This window comes from Arachis hypogaea, chromosome 19 (assembly GCF_003086295.3).
Source record: "Arachis hypogaea cultivar Tifrunner chromosome 19, arahy.Tifrunner.gnm2.J5K5, whole genome shotgun sequence".
Lineage (NCBI taxonomy): Eukaryota > Viridiplantae > Streptophyta > Magnoliopsida > Fabales > Fabaceae > Arachis > Arachis hypogaea.
Window position 1 is genome coordinate 49,248,906 of NC_092054.1, and position 15,593 is coordinate 49,264,498.

The following is a 15,593-nucleotide window of genomic DNA, read 5'->3' on the forward strand; positions in this document are numbered from 1 at the left end:
TCTTCCGTAGGGATCTTCTTGTTCCTCCATCTCCTTGGTACCTTCTTCTTTGTTTCTTTTGAGGCTGCCTTCCCCTTGGTGACCTCTCTTTTCCAAGGAGTTGTGATGCTGTCTTCACCTGCCTCTAGAGGTTTAGGTTCCTCCAACTTTTCCTTGAGCTGTGGCAATTGCTGTTTTCCTTGTTTATCTATTAAGGGGATCTCAGAATGAACTGGCTGTGCTTCAGTGCTTGTTTCCTCCTTCAGTGTCTCATTATCATTTGTGCTTAGTTCCTTGTCCTCTTGATTTGTTTCTTGTGAGAGTTTGAAAACATTGAAGCTGAGTCGTTCATCATGGATTCTCAATATTAGCTCCCCTTTCTCTACATCGATAAGTGCTCTGGCCATAGCTAGGAATGGTCTTCCCAATATGATTGGATGAGTGTGACTCTCTTCCATGTCCAGGATGACAAAGTCTATTGGGAGAAAGTATTTCCCAACCTTTAGCAACACATTTTCCACCACTCCTATTGCTTGCTTTTGAGTTTTGTCAGCCAGTCTGATGATTACATCTGTGAGCATTATCTCATTGATCTGCAACCTCTTCACCAGGGATAAGGGCAGTAAGTTGATGCTGGCCCCCAAATCACATAGTTCTCTATCGAACATATTTTCACCTATGGCACAAGGGATGTGAAAACTCCCTGGGTCTCTTCTTTTTGTAGGCAACTCAGGTTGAATAAGGGCACTACATTCCTTGTTCATCACTGTAGTCTGGCCTCCTTTGAGTGAGCTTTTCTTGGGAAGAAGTTCCTTCATATACTTGATGAATGTAGGCATTTGTTGAATTGCCTTGATGAATGGTATGTTCACATGCAGAGATGCAAACAAGTCTAGGAACCTTGAGTATATTCTTTTTCCCACAGCACCATTGAGTAGTTGAGGGAAGGGTGCATAGAGCTTCAGCAGCTCTTGTTGTGAGATTTCTGGTTCTTGGTGATCTTTATCCTCCTCGTTTGTTGAGTTGTCTTCAGGTTGTTCGAAAAAATGTGTTTTGCTTGTCTTCAGTCTCTTGATCACTTGTAGTGACCATTTTGCAATCTTCCCATCTTACTTTCTTTGCTTCTCCTTTGGGGTTTTTCTCCGTGTCACTTGGGAAGCTATCAGTAGGTTTGGGAATCTTCTCAGCTAAATATCCCACCTGAAATTCCAGCTTCCTAATGGTCTCTCCCTGGTTCTTAATATTGGCTCGCACCTCCTCTTTGAACACCTTATTTTCTTGAATCTCTTGGCATATTCCTTCAAGTAAGGCCTCAATCTTAGAGAGCTTGTCATCAATTGATGAGTGATTTGGAGCAGATGTGCCGTTTTGGTTTTGATAAGCGTGTGAAGAAGTGTTGTTGTGGGGGTGTTGAGATGTCCTCTGTGTGAACTGCTGATGAGCTGCATTGTTGTTGGAGTTGTAACATCTCTGGTCTTGGTTTTGATCTTGCTCACTTCCCCACCCAAAGTTTGGGTGGTTTCTCCATCCAGGGTTGTAGGTCTTGGAGTATGGATCATAGTTTTTCCTTGGTGAATTCCCAATGTAGTTGGCTTGCTCCTGACTCCCCTCTGCTTCTTCATTCACTCCTTCTTGGGTTGTTGATGAAGTGGAGATTGTTGCTACTTGGTTCATCTCCATCTTCTTGGTGAGGTCAGCCAGCTGCTGGGTAATGAGCTTGTTTTGGGCCAACAGAGCATCTACATTATTTAGCTCCATTACTCCTCTTGTGTTCCCTCTTTCGGAAGCATAGAAGTAGTCGTTCTCTGCTACTGTCTCAATAACATCTATGGCTTCCTCAATAGTCTTCTTCTTGTTCAAAGATCCTCCGGATGAATGGTCTACGGCCTTCTTTGACTCATAAGAGAGTCCTTCATAGAAAATGTGCAGCTGCACCCATTCGTTGAACATGTCAGGTGGACACCTCCTTGTTAGGTCTTTAAACCTCTCCCATGCTTCATATAGAGTCTCACCATCTTGTTGCCTGAAAGTTTAGACCTCAGCTCTCAGCCTATTGATTCATTGAGGAGGGTAAAATCTTGCTAAGAATTTGTTCACCACGTCTTCCCAAGTTGTCAAGCTTTCCCTTGGGAAAGATTCCAGCCACTTGGCTGCTTTGTCCCTAAGTGAGAATGGAAATAGGAGCAGTCTATAGGCGTCAGGGTGAACACCATTAGACTTCACTGTGTCACATATTCTCAGGAAGGTGGTCAAATGTTGATTGGGGTCTTCTTGAACACCTCCTCCAAACGAACAGTTGTTCTGAACGAGGGTGATGAGCTGTGGTTTAAGTTCAAAGTTGTTGGCATGGATTGTTGGCTTTTGGATGCTACTTCCACAATTGCCTGGGTTTGGATTGATGTTAGAGCCCAAAACTCTTCTATCCTCCCCAGCATGATTTGCTCTACCTCCTCCCCCATGGTTGTGATCTTCTTCTTCATGATGGTTTTCCATGTTGTCTTCCATGTTTGGTTCAAAGAATTCCTCTTCTTCCTCAGCACCAACCACTTTCTTTCCTCTTGCCTCCCTCCTTAATCTAAGGAAGGTCCTCTCAGGTTCAGAATCGAAGGAAGTTGAAGCCCCACTTCTTCTCCCTGTCATACAACCATCAAGTGCAAGCAAGAAAAGATAGGTGCAAAAAGTATTTGTGTCAGAATTACTGTTAGTTGTGGGTGATGCAAAATATCAAACAGTTAGTGGGTTAGAAAATAGAATTGAAAATAACAAAGAAAAACAAAAGAGTAGAGAGGGAAGGGAAGAAGTTTAACTAAAACAAAAAGTAAATCACTCAAACAAAAAATGAAATTCACAAAAATAAAAATGCTCAATCTAGTGATCTTCCAATTTAATCATTGTTGATGCACAATCAATCCCCGGCAACGGCGCCATAAACTTGATGCGCGAAAAACTTGTCTCTCAACAAATCTCCTTTCGGCAAGTGTACTGAATTTGTCGTCAAGTAAAAACTCATAATAGAGTGAGGTCGAATCCCACAGGGATTGATTGATCAAGCAACTTTAATTAGAAGAATGTTCTAGTTGAGCGAATCCAGAATTTGGGTTGAGAGTTGCAGAAAATAAAATGGCGGGAATGTAAATAACAGAAAAGTAAATGCTAGAATTAAAGGACTGGAAGTAAATGACTGAAAATAAATTGCAGAATTGTAAATGGGAATGGGGGATTTGCTCAAAAAAGTAAATGGCAGAAATTAAAGAGAACGGGTAAGATCAGAGATGGGGAGTTCATTGGGCTTAGGAGATGTTGCAATTCTCCAGATCAAGTTCATTTTCATCTCTTCCTCAATCAATGCACTCATTGATCTCCTTGGCAATCTTAAGTGATTGAATTACAATTTCTTGCAATTCAATCTCTCAAATCTTGATCAATAGCCAATTCCTTGGTCAATTGCTCATGAGAAGAGATGAAGTATGGTCACTGATTATACCACATTCATTTCCCAAATCAAGTATTGAGAGGGTTATAGTCACATACCCATCCAAACCCAATTTGGTCCAGCATGAGAAAGCAATTCTAGCTTGATCTCTTCATTCCTCTTTCAAGGTTCAAAAGAGATCCAAGTTTGAATAGCTTCTCTTCCAAGATAACTACTCAATTGGATGAAGATCGAAAGCTTTCAAGTAAAATCAAGAGAAAAGATAGAAGAAGAATAATGAAAATTAGTATTGATCCATCAAATTACAACAGAGCTCCCTAACCCAATGAAAGGGGTTTAGTTGTTCATAGCTCTAGAAAATGAAAATAAAGATGGAGAATACATCATAGAACTAGAAATTGCAGAGAAAGTAAAATACAGAGAGTAATTCTCTTTTTCCAACTTTCCAGCCTCTTTATCAATTCAAAGCTACTCCTATATATACTACTCTTCTCAGCTTCTAGTTTGCTCTTCAAGTCTTGGGCCTTTGGGTCTTGAGTTTGAAGCAGTTCTTTTCTTCATTTGGGCTTGGCTTTACTTGCAGAGAGAAAGTGCTAAGTGGGCAGAGACTTTAGCTCAGAGCGTTAGGGGTGTTAACATTTAGTGAAAGTGTAAGTTCGAGAACGTTAGTGACACTTAACATTTTCACTAACGTTCCAATGTACCCCTTTGCCTCACGTTAGAGCCCACGTTAACTAGGTTAACGTGGCTTCTAACGTGGCCTTGCCAACCTTCGAGAATGTTAGTGACACTCAACATTGTCACTAACGTTCCAGTGTGCCCCTTTTTGCTTCACGTTAAAGCCCACGTTAACTAGGTTAACGTGGCTTCTAACGTGGCCTTGCCAAACGTCGAGAACGTTAGTGACACTCAACATTGTCACTAACGTTCCAATGTGCCCCTAGATCTCACGTTAGAGTCCATGTTAACTAGGTTAACGTGGCTTCTAACGTGGCCATTCTTAGCCATCCCAACGTTAGTGACAATGTTGAGTGTCACTAACGTTGGCTCATCATTCATTCCTCATCGTTAGCTTCCACGTTAACTAAGTTAACGTGGAAGTTAACGTGGCTCCTTGGGGGTTGTGTGGTTGCTTCCAACGTTAGTGACGATGCTGAGTGTCACTAACGTTGTCGACAACTCTCACTTCTTACGTTAGCTCCCACGTTAACCAAGTTAACGTGGAAGTTAACGTTGTGTGTTGCATCCTTAGGCCAACGTTAGTAACAATGTTGAATGTCACTAACGTTGGCTTCTCTTCCCCCTTTAACGTTAGAGGCCACGTTAACTAGGTTAACGTGGGCTCTAACATGGCCACTCATGAGTGTTTGCCAACGTTAGTGACAATGTTAAGTGTCACTAACGTTGGCTCAACTTCCCTTCTCCACGTTAGAGTGCACGTTAACTTAGTTAACGTGACTCTTAAGGTGGGCAATGATGGCTTTGAGAGTGTTATTGGCAATCACTTTTCTCATTAACCTTGCAAGTTACCTCCCTTTCCTTGCTTCCTTTGGTCCTGAAATCAAGCAACAGAGTGCATCAAAGTTCTAGTCCAAGTCATGGGTAATGCAGCATACAATTTGTCACTAAATTCATGCAAAATCTCATGAAATAATGTAAAATGCACAATGTATGCTTGAATCAAGGTGTAGGTGAATATCTACCCAAAACTAGCTTATTTCCTAAGGAAATGCATGAAACTAACCTAAAAACAGTAAAGAAAAGGTCAGTGAAACTGGCCAAGATGCCCTGGCATCAGGCATAAGCCCAGCTAGATGCATGCACAAAATCTTATTGGAGGATAATGCTAAACCAGTGGTTCAACCACAGAGGCGGCTAAATCCAGCCATGAAGGAAGTGGTGCAGAAAGAGGTCACCAAATTACTGGAGGCTGGGATTATTTATCCTATTTCTGATAGCCCCTGGGTGAGCCCTGTTCAAGTTGTCCCCAAAAAGGGAGGAATGACAGTGGTTCATAATGAAAAGAATGAACTGGTTCCTACAAGAACAGTTACAGGGTGGCGCATGTGTATTGACTATAGAAGGCTCAATACAGCCACCAGAAAGGATCATTTACCTTTACCATTCATAGACCAGATGCTAGAAAGATTGGCAGGTCATGATTATTACTGCTTTTTGGATGGCTACTCAGGCTATAACCAGATTGCAGTAGATCCCCAGGATCAAGAGAAAACAGCATTCACATGTCCATCTGGAGTGTTTGCTTATAGAAGGATGCCATTTGGGCTGTGTAATGCGCCTGCAACCTTCCAGAGATGCATGCTCTCTATTTTCTCTGATATGGTGGAAAAATTTCTGGAAGTCTTCATGGATGACTTCTCAGTATATGGAGACTCATTCAGCTCCTGTCTTGATCACCTGAAACTAGTTCTGAAAAGATGCCAAGAGACCAACCTGGTTTTAAACTGGGAAAAATGTCACTTTATGGTGACTGAAGGGATTGTCCTTGGGCATAAAATTTCAAACAAGGGAATAGAGGTGGATCAAGCAAATATAGAGGTAATTGAAAAATTACCACCTCCTGCAAATGTTAAGGCAATCAGAAGCTTTCTGGGGCATGCAGGATTCTATAGGAGGTTTATAAAGGATTTTTCAAAAATCACAAAACCTCTGAGCAATCTGCTAGCTGCTGACACGCCATTTGTGTTTGACACAGAGTGTCTGCAGGCGTTTGAAACGCTGAAAGCCAAGCTGGTCACAGCACCAGTTATTTCTGCACCAGACTGGACATTACCATTTGAGCTAATGTGTGATGCCAGTGACCACGCCATTGGTGCAGTGCTGGGGCAGAGGCATGACAAGCTTCTGCACGTCATTTATTATGCTAGCCGCATTTTAAATGATGCCCAGAAAAATTACACAACCACAGAAAAAGAATTGCTTGCAGTGGTTTATGCCATTGACAAGTTTAGATCATACTTGGTAAGATCAAAGGTGATTGTGTATACTGACCATGCTGCTCTCAAATATCTACTCACAAAGCAGGATTCAAAACCCAGGCTCATAAGATGGGTGTTGCTTCTACAAGAGTTTGATATAGAAATAAGAGACAGAAAAGGGACAGAGAACCAAGTGGCTGATCATCTGTCCCGGATAGAGCCAGTAGAAGGGACGTCCCTCCCCTCTCCTGAGATCTCTGAGACTTTTCCGGATGAGCATTTATTTGCCATTCAGAAAACACCATGGTTTGCAGACATTTCAAACTATAAAGCTGCAAGGTTCATACCCAAAGAGTACAGCAGGCAACAAAAGAAAAAATTAATTACTGATGCAAAGTACTACTTGTGGGATGAACCCTATCTCTTTAAGAGATGTGCAGACGGAATAATCCGTAGGTGTGTGCCTAGAGAGGAAGCACAAAGGATCCTATGGCATTGCCATGGATCACAATATGGAGGCCATTTCGGAGGTGAGCGAACAGCCACCAAGGTCCTCCAATGTGGCTTCTATTGGCCCACACTCTATAAAGATTCCCGAGAGTTTGTACGAAACTGTGACAATTGCCAAAGAGCTGGTAATCTGCCTCATGGTTATGCCATGCCTCAACAAAGAATCTTGGAGATTGAGTTGTTTGACATATGGGGAATTGACTTCATGGGGCCTTTCCCACCATCATACACAAACACTTATATTCTGGTGGCAGTTGACTACGTATCAAAATGGGTAGAGGCTGTTGCCACACCCATCAATGATACTAAAACAGTGCTGAAGTTCCTCCAGAAACATATCTTCAGCAGGTTTGGGATCCCTAGAGTACTAATCAGTGATGGGGGCACTCACTTCTGCAATAAACAGCTTTACTCTGCCATGGTCTGGTATGGGATTTGCCACAAGGTGGCAACTCCATATCATCTACAAACTAATGGGCAAGCTGAAGTCTCTAACAGAGAGCTAAAAAGAATCCTGGAATGGACTGTAAGTACCCGTAGAAAGGATTGGGCACGAAGCTTGGATGATGCTCTGTAGGCTTACAGAACAGCATTCAAGACTCCTATAGGGACCTCTCCATACCAACTTGTGTATGGTAAGGCATGTCACCTGCCCGTGGAACTGGAATATAAAGCCTACTGGGCAACCAGATTCCTAAACTTTGATGCCAAATTAGCTGGAGAAAAAAGATTGCTCCAGCTAAATGAAATAGAGGAATTCAGATTCACTGCTTTCGAAAATGCCAAGCTTTATAAAGAAAAATAAAAAAAATGGCATGACAGGAAGCTGTCATCTAGAATCTTTGAACCAGGACAAAAGGTTCTGTTGTTTAACTCTAGGCTCAGGCTATTTCCCGGGAAACTGAAGTCCCAGTGGAGGGGACCATATGTGATTACAAGTGTATCACCATATGGTTATGTGGAACTTCAAGATATTGATTCTGATAAGAAGTTCATTGTTAATGGACAGAGAATCAAGCACTATCTTGAAGGGAATGTTGAGCAAGAGTGCTCAAGGCTGAAGCTAGATTAAAAGCTCAGCAAGGTCTAACTAAAGACAATAAATAAGCGCTTGCTGGGAGGCAACCCAGCCATGGGGCATCACTTCCTCTAAGCATTTTGCCATATTCTTGATTTTATTTGTTTATATAAAGTTCATTGATCCTAAGGTAAAGAGTCAATTGTATAAGTTCATAGGGTTACAGAAGGATTCTGCACGCAAAACAGAGAAAAAAAGAGCTCACTGGCAAGAAAACGCCAGTAAAAGTCTGTTTTGGGCGTTCAACGCCCAACAGAAGCATCCACTGGGCGTTGAACGCCAGTAAGGATAGCCATCTGAGCGTTGAATGCCAGAAAGAAGCTCTTTCTGGGCGTTAACGCCAGATTTACAGCGTTCTAGGCGTTTAGAAAAACGCCCAGTAACAAAGGACTTCCTGGCGTTCAACGCTAGAAATAAGCAGCAGCTGGGCGTTGAACGCCTAGGAGAAGCAGCATTTGGGCATTGAACGCCCAAAACATGCAGCGTTTGGGCGTTCAAACGCCAGGATGGTGGGGAGGAGGTAAATTCGTTTTTTTTTTCATATTTTTCATTTTAATCCTAATTTTCATGTTCCAGTTCATGATTTCTTGCATAAACATGTTAAGAACCCTGATTTCTAAAATCCCTAATTTCTAAAAACTCTTCTTTAAAAATATTAAATGTATCTTAATCCATAAGCACAAATCCTTTTTCAATCCAACTAACTCTTTTTCAAAATTTTCAAAACAAATCTCTCTCTTTTCATTCAAAAATCTTTTCAACTAAGCAATATCTTTTTCAAATCCCCATACTATCTTTTTCAAAATTCCAAATCTATCTTTTTCAAATATCTTTCATATCTTTTCAATTTTAAACCATATCTTTTCTTATCATATTTTTTTTCTAAAAATCATATCTTCTATCTTATCTTTCTCCCTATTTTTTTGAAAACCCACCCCCCTCCCTTTAAATTTAGGTTCGGTCTCCCTCCCCTCCCATCCACCATTGCACCTAGCTCTCCTTCTCTCCCTCTTCTTTCTTTTCTTTTTGCTTGAGGACAAGCAAACTTCTAAGTTTGGTGTGCTCATCCGTGATCACTAAGATCATGGCTCCTAAAGGAAAACAACCCACTCCAAGAGGCAAGAAAGAGAGTGTTCCGAAACCACTTTGGAATCAAGGGAAGTTCTTAACTAAAGAACATTCAGACCATTATTACAAAATAATGGGTCTAAGATCAGTGATCCCGGAGTCAGATTCCATCTGAAAGAAGACGAATATTCGGAGATCCAGGAGCAAATTCGAATCAGGAACTGGGAGATCCTAGCCAATCCTGAAATAAAAGTGGGAAGGAATATGGTCCAGGAGTTCTATGCTAATATGTGGCATACAGACAGGCAAAGACTATCTGGATCTGATATCTATGACTATCGGACCGTGGTCAGAGGAAAGATTGTTCATACCCACCCTGACAAAATCAGGGAGATCTTAAAGCTACCTCAGCTGAAAGATGATCCAGACTCCTTCAATAGGAGAATGATGAGAACAGACAAGGGCCTGGATAAGATTCTAGAGGACATATGCATCCCTGGAGCCAGGTGGACCACCAGCACGAAGGGTGTTCCTAATCAACTCAAAAGAGAAGATCTCAAACCAGTCGCCAGAGGATGGCTGGATTTCATTGGGCATTCTCTGCTGCCCACTAGCAACCGTTCTGAAGTCACTATCAGAAGAGCAGTGATGATCCATTGCATCATGATGGGAAAAGAAGTGGAAGTTCATCAATTGATTTCAACTGAATTTTACAAAATTGCAAATAAAAATTCCAAAGATGCCAGGTTGGCTTATCCAAGCTTGATTTTTATGCTCTGCAAGGATGCTGGAGTAAGGATGGGAATAACTGAGTACATCTCAATTGAGCGACCAATCACCAAAGCATCAATGGAAAAACAACAAGCACAGGATGACCCCATCAAGAAGAAAACACAGGAATTTCTCCCAGAAATTCCTGAATCTGAATACTGGGAGTATCTTGAAACATTAGTCACCAAGATGCAAGAAGCTATGGAACAAATAATAAAAGAATAGAAGGAACAAAGTAGCATTTTTTGCTATTTGATTAAAGAACAGGAGGAGCAAGGGCGCGACTTAAGGGAATTGAAGCACCAGAAATTATCTCTTGAAGGACCAAGCACCCCACAGATTAGAGGAACATCCACTCCCCAGAACAAAGGTTGTTAAATTCCAATCTTAGCCTTAACTCTGTGATAACTGTTCTTATTCTAGTTTTACCTTAGGAGTCATATAGTAGTAATTAGTATCTATACTTTTGATTTTATCTCCAATTAAGCTATAATTTAATTTTCTCATCATCATCAAACATGAATAAAATAGAAGAATTTCTTTAGAATAAGAGGCAATAATTTTCGAGTTTTTAATAAGAACATTCTAATTATTTACATGTGGTGGCAATGCTTTCTGTCTTCTGAATGAATGCTTGAACAGTGCATATGTCTTTTGAATTTGATGTTTAAGACTGTTAAATATGTTGGCTCTTGAAAGAATGATGAACATGAGACATGTTATTGATAATCTGAAAAATCATAAAAATGATTCTTGAAGCAAGAAAAAGCAGCAAAGAACAAAAGCATGCAAAAAAAAAGCCAATAGCCCTTAAAATCAAAAGGCAAGGGTAATAAAAAGGATCCAAGGCTTTGAGCATCAGTGGATAGGAGGGTCTAAAGGAATAAAATTCTGGTCTAAGCGGCTGAACCAAGCTGTCCCTAACCATGTGCTTGTGGCGTGAAGGTGTCAAGTGAAAACTTGAGACTGAGCGGTTAAAGTCAAGGTCCAAAGCAAAAAGAAGAGTGTGCTTAAGAACTCTGGACACCTCTAATTGGGGACTTTAGCAAAGCTGAGTCACAATCTGAAAAGGTTCACCCAATTATGTGTCTCTGGCATTTATGTATCCGGTGGTAATACTGGAAAACAAAGTGCTTAGGGCCACGGCCAAGACTCATAAAGTAGCTGTGTTCAAGAATCATCATACTAAAAAAGGAGAATCAATAACACTATCTGAATTCTAAGTTCCTATAGATGCCAATCACTCTGAGCTTCAATGGATAAAGCGAGGTGCCAAAACTGTTCGGAAGCAAAAAGCTACTAGCCCCGCTCATCTAATTAGAATCTGAGCTTCACTCAAAAACTCTGAGATATTATTGTTTCTTGACTCATTTGTGTTCTATTTTATTTATCTAGTTGCTTGAGGACAAGCAACAGTTTAAGTTTGGTGTTGTGATGAGCGGGTATTTTATACGCTTTTTGGGGTTAATTTCATATATATTTTAGTATATTTTAGTTAGTTTTTAGTTTATTCTCATTAGTTTTTAGGCAAAATTTATATTTCTGGACTTTACTATGAGTTTGTGTGTTTTTCTGTAATTTCAGGTATTTTCTGGCTGAAATTGAGGGAGCTGAGCAAAAATCTGATTCAGGCTGAAAAAGGACTGCTGATGCTGTTGGATTCTGACCTCCCTTCACTCAAAGTAGATTTTCTGGAGCTACAGAACTCCAAATGGCACGCTTTTAATTGCGTTGGAAATTAGACATCCAGGGCTTTCCAGCAATATATAATAGTCCATACTTTGCTCAACGATAGATGACGTAAACTGGCGTTCAACGCCAGTTCCATGCTGCTGTCTGGCGTCCAGCGCCAGAAACAAGTTAGGAGTTGGAGTTCAACGCCAGAATTGGATCCAAAGCTGGCATTGAACGCCCAAAACAGCCCTATGCACGTGAGAAGCTTTAGTCTCAGCCCCAGCACACACCAAGTGGGCCCCAGAAGTGGATTTATGCACCATCTATCATAGTTTACTCATTTTCTGTAAACCTAGGTTACTAGTTTAGTATTTAAACAACTTTTAGAGATTTATTTTGGATCTCATGACATTTTAGATCTAAACTTTGTATTCTTTGACGGCATGAGTCTCTAAACTCCATTGTTGGGGGTGAGGAGCTCTGCTGTGTTTCGATGAATTAATGCAACTATTTCTGTTTTCTATTCAAACACGCTTGTTTCTATCTAAGATGTTTATTCGCACTTCAATATGATGGATGTGATGATCCGTGACACTCATCATCATCCTCAATCTATGAACGCGTGCCTGACAACCACCTCCGTTCTACCTTCAATTGAATAAACATCTCTTGGATTCCTTAATCAGAATCTTCGTGGTATAAGCTAGAATCCATTGGCAGCATTCATGAGAATCCAGAAAGTCTAAACCTTGTCTGTGGTATTCCGAGTAGGATTCAGGGATTGAATGACTGTGACAAGCTTCAAACTCAAAAGGGCTGGGCGTAGTGACAGACGCAAAAGGATCAATGGATCCTATTCCAGCATGAGTGGGAACCGACAGATGATTAGCCATGTGGTGACAGCGCACCTGGACTTTTTTCACTGAGAGGACGGATGGTAGCAATTGACAACGGTGATCCACCAACACACAGCTTGCCATAGAAAGAACCTTGCGTGAATGAAGAAGAAGACAGGGAGAAAGCAGAGATTCAGAAGACAAAGCATCTCCAAAAACTCCAACATATTCTCCATTACTGCAGAACAAGTATTTAATCCATGCTCTTTTATTCTTCGAAATTCATACTGATAATTATAATTGATTTACTGACTAAGATTTACAAGATAACCATAGATTGCTTCAAACTAACAATCTCCGTGGGATTCGACCCTTACTCACGTAAGGTATTACTTGGACGACCCAGTGCACTTGCTGGTTAGTGGTACGAGTTGTGAAAAGTGTGATTTACAATTCGTGCACCAACTGTCTTATGCCTCCTTTTCAAAAACAACGGTTTACAGTAAAAGTAAAGTCTGAAAATCTTTTTTGAAAGAAGAACCGTTCAATTCTCAAAAACTCAAAAGCCTTTCAAAACGGTTTATCTATGCTGAACCAAAACAACCTTTCATATTTTATTCCAAACCAGAAACACAAAACTAAAATCAACCATCAGTTCATCTCATTTCAACCACGACCCTAGGCCCAAACAATCCAACCATCAACCAATCACCACAGTCCAACAGAGTCCCAGTAGCAAACACAAATAGGAAGATTCAAGCACAAACAAACAGTTATTGCAAGTAGAACAATTAGCAATTATTCACATAGGCAAACCAAGTATAATATGCACACCCAAACAATGTCACATAGATGCATATGATGCATGCCTGTCCCTAGTGGCTGATGATATCATCTGTCGATTATAGAGCCAACCCGACAAGTCCTGGTAGCTAACCATTGGACTGTCCCTCTGTCGCGCATCCCCAACTCGAGTTATACTCATCATAAACTTGATCATAATCATGATCCATATCCATCACCTTCACTGGTGAATATTTACGGGGGCGAGCTCATCCGGGACTTTCACATTGCCCGGCCACACTTACGACATAGGGTCAAAAGAGCTTCGGGTCTCAACCTAGAGCACGTGGTGGCTAGCCACTGCTTTCTTCCAGGGAAACTCTTATCTCCGATAGTGGAAGTGCAACATTCACATTTATCAATGATTCAGCATAGACATGCATTCAATCTCATCCATGGATCAACATCCATCTCAGCCATCCGACTCACGGTTCATTCCAGAACCAGCCAATATTCATATCATACGCAGCCATTCCGGCTCACGGTTCAATCCAGAACAAACCAATATGTATAATCATACACAGCCATTCCGGCTCACAACAAAACAGCACTTCCACATTCAACATCATCAATTCATAAAATCGGCATTTAAGCCATGAATCACTTTTTCTCAAATCATTTCACTTTGAAATCAAGTTTCAACTCTTTTCAGCCTTGGCTTTAAAGATCTCATTTATCAAATCATCTCAGGCTCATAAGCCACTTTTACTCAAGGTAAATTCCCCTTTTAAAACCATGCAACTCTCGGCATCCTCTTTTCAAAACCTCCATAACCATGGAAAGTTAAAGATTCATTTTGAAACATTCAAAATCATCCATCCAACAATGGGATTTTATAACAAGGTTTCTCGGCAGAGTCCCAAGTCTTTAGGGGAGAATAACATAACTCATTTCGTCAAATTTATTTAAAATCATTAAAACCTTGGCTTTCTAATTTGAGTAGTAAAATAGGATTTAAGCCAAACCGAGTCATGTAATCATTTACTTCTTTCAAAGCCATTTCCTTTACTTAGGCAAAACCAACTTCAACCCCATGATAAATTCTAAAGCATTTCAACTGTTCAAAATTGCCTTAGTCTTGCAAGAATTCAGAATTCAAAGAGTACTTAAAACCTTTCTCAAAACATTTTAAAATGAAACTTGTCAATAGACATTCAGGTTCTTTCAAAGTCATTGAAACTCCTCTAATTGAAACCCTCAAGTCAAATTCAAAGGCATTGCCCTTGTCATATTTAAAACAGCTTTAAAACATAAGTTTCATTCTAAATAACTTTCTCTTGAAAGAGGTACAATGCCTTTCTTAAGAAGCAAGACTAAATCACAATTTCCTCTTTAATAATTCGTTTCAAAAGCATGAACCATCCTTTTCTTGATAATTCAAATAAAATAGTAGAAGTCTTTAACTCATCATTTTTCCAGACAACATTCAATAAAGACTCGGATTTTATAGAAATTTCGGCAGCACCTCCCCTAAAACTTGGACTTTGCCACCCAGTTCAGGTCCCAACAAAACCATTCCACAATCCTTTTCCAACAGCCCAAAATCCAAAATCAATTCAAAGGCAGGCCAAAATCCAACAGTCAATCTCAATACCATATTTCAAGAAAACTGTTTCAAAATCAAATCATTATCAGCCGAATAAACACATTCCTAAAGTTTCAAGGAAACGGTTCAGTAACAACCATGTATCGAAAACCAGATCATTTAAAGCAAGCCAGGCTGAATTCAAGAGTGTATTCTATTTTTCACATTCTCAAGAAAATCCATTTAACTCAAATCAATTTCCAACGGATTAAACTCAATCTCAAGCTTTAAAAGAATCAACTTTAAAAGCATTTTGTTTCACAAAACCACACAACAGTCCAGTCAAACAAACGTCCATAATCATATAAAACAACCGAACAATACATAAGACTGATACAATCACCAAATACACATTTTCCCACAACAGTATCCATATGTAATAATTCTAATATATAAAATATAGATTTTGGAAAGCGCCCCTACCTCAAAACGCAAATTGCATAACCCAAACATCTCTCAGAGACCTTTTCGCCTCAGCTCGAAATCACAATCAAAATCCTGACTCCGCGTGTTTTTCTCAATATAAGAAATAGCCTCAGCGGCACGTATAAGCTCAGCTATTACTTCCTATCACATCAATATCGCAGAAATCTTAAAACTCATGACTGAAAACAAATGGCAAGGATCTCCGAGATAAAACACTTACTGAAATAAAAGGAATGACACGGCAGCCTCCGCAACACTTATGCGACACGAAATCACCGGAACTCAAACCTACATTACCAAGCCTCAAGGTCTTTAGCCAAACATAACCGAACGCTAAAGCAGGGGTTTTCGAAACGCGAAATACTTACTATACTAACAAGCGAAGCAGCTACGACTTCGAATTGCCCCGACAAAAGATCCGTGAGCGGCCAGAAGCTCCGGTGGCCCAACA

The 15,593-nt window shown here is 40.4% G+C and overlaps 1 non-coding gene across 1 annotated transcript; it reads left to right on the forward strand.

Annotated features, from left to right (window-relative positions):
- Positions 1–1,927: 1,927 nt before the first annotated feature.
- On the forward strand, positions 1,928–2,031 carry LOC112780202 (small nucleolar RNA R71). The gene has a single exon (XR_003191054.1). It is a non-coding gene; the product is annotated as a small nucleolar RNA R71 (small nucleolar RNA).
- Positions 2,032–15,593: the final 13,562 nt, after the last annotated feature.